A 1,855-nucleotide genomic window follows, 5' to 3' on the forward strand; every position below is an offset into this window, starting at 1 on the left:
ACTTTATCTATTAAATTTTAGCTGAAAAAAAACCCTTTTTTCTAAGTAAAACCAAGAATACATTTTAAAAAAAGCTAGAAAATACAGATTTAAAAAACTCTGTACCACCACTCAGACCTAAATTCTATTAGCCTTTTAGTATATATCCTTCTAGTTTTCCTCTCAATTATCTCTTATTTTTATATTTTATAAAACATGGATCACATTAATTTTTTATAACAGCAGCTAAACTTTTTTAATAGATCATGAATCTATGCATGAATCTATGCAGTACATATTATAAAATATTATTTTTAATTGATGCATATATATTATTGCCAAAATTTATTTAATTATCACTTTATCAGCAGTCATTCGATTCTTTCAGTTTATATTGTTCTGGTGTCACAATAAATAGCTTCCCAGAAAATATATTTGAATATACTTGGTTCCAAGAAGGAAAGTTGTTAGTTCAAACTTTCTGATAAAGTTTAAAGTTTTGCCAAATTGCCTTATAGAAGACTTAATCAATTTACACTTTTGGCCACAGTGTATGAGTAATGCTTGGACTGACTTTTACAATTTCTAGTTCACACCTAAAAAGATAGAAATGTATCTAAGATGTTCCAGGAAGAACAGGCTACGGGGTTAACCGAATTTCCTGACATTGGTTATGCTTTTGATGACCAGGCTTGTCATCATGAGTTTGCAGTAATACTCTAATGACAGGCTCCAAAATGCAGCAGGAAACAAACCCAACAGAGCAACATTATTGCTTTCTTTTCAAAAAGACAATAAAAATGCTTCCACAATGAGGAATAGATTTCACATAGCATCATTTTCTATTTTTCATATTTGACAAGCATTGCTGACAAAATTAATAATAATAATATTTATTGGTCACTTATTATATGCCAGGTACTACCCTAAATGCATTACATATTTCATCTCATAGTCTAGAGGCTAATTTGATATGGATTCATTGAAACATCCGGCTCATGTTTTAAATTAACTAGACCACAATAGTCAAATGGACTTTGTCTGGTTTGCTAAGACTCAGCAACGCTCGCCCTTACATCCCAGAAATGCTGGATTTTCCTTTTGAAAAGTACGAAAGCCATGGAGACTTACTACTCTTACCATTTTCTACTCTTATTCAACTAAATCAATTTTGCTTAGATTATTTTTTAAAAGATAAAATAATTAGTACAATCTCTTCACTCCCTCTCCCTCTCAGCAGCTTCTCCCAGCTCTTGGGAGAAATCTAAACTGAAGAAGCAATCATGCAAGACCTGGACACGGCGTACCCTCTGATCTCACCTGGCAGCGCTCTCCCTTCCCTCACTGTCTGTGACAATGAACTCCTCTGTTCCTCACAGCGATAAGCTTGTTTCTCCCTTGGAGTCTTTTCATTAGACACTTTCAGTGCCTGGAGTGCTATTGTTTCTGGTCTCTTCTGATCTCTGCTTGTCCATCACCTAAACAAGAAGCCATTTCCGACCACCAGTCTATAAGAACCACTGGGTGAACTTAAGTTTTCATCCTATTTATTTTTTTATTTTTGACTTTTAATTTCTTTATTGATTAAGGTATTGCATATGTGTCCTTATCCCCCCATCACTCTCCCACCACCACTCATACCCTCACCCCCCTGGTGTCTGTGTCCATTGGTTAGGCTTATATGAATGAATACAAGTCCTTTGGTTGATCTCTCCCCCTTACTCCCACCCTCCCCTACCTTCCCTCTGAGGTTTGACATTCTGATCAATGCTTCTCTGTCTCTGGATCTGTTTTTGTTCATCAGTTTATGTTGTTCATTATATTCCATAAATGAGTGAGATCATGTGATATTTATCTTTCTCTGACTGGCTTATTT

General features: G+C 35.0%; 1 long non-coding RNA gene across 1 annotated transcript in view; it reads right to left on the reverse strand.

The window, feature by feature from the left end:
- Positions 1-1,430: 1,430 nt before the first annotated feature.
- Positions 1,431-1,855, reverse strand: part of LOC106725739 — a 14,448-nt gene continuing 14,023 nt past the window's right edge. The window contains exon 3 of the long non-coding RNA XR_001361673.1: positions 1,431-1,442. This is a non-coding gene — a long non-coding RNA (uncharacterized LOC106725739). The remainder of the gene's footprint in view (positions 1,443-1,855) is intronic.

This window comes from Myotis brandtii, unplaced genomic scaffold, assembly GCF_000412655.1.
Source record: "Myotis brandtii unplaced genomic scaffold, ASM41265v1 scaffold185, whole genome shotgun sequence".
NCBI classification, from domain to species: domain Eukaryota; kingdom Metazoa; phylum Chordata; class Mammalia; order Chiroptera; family Vespertilionidae; genus Myotis; species Myotis brandtii.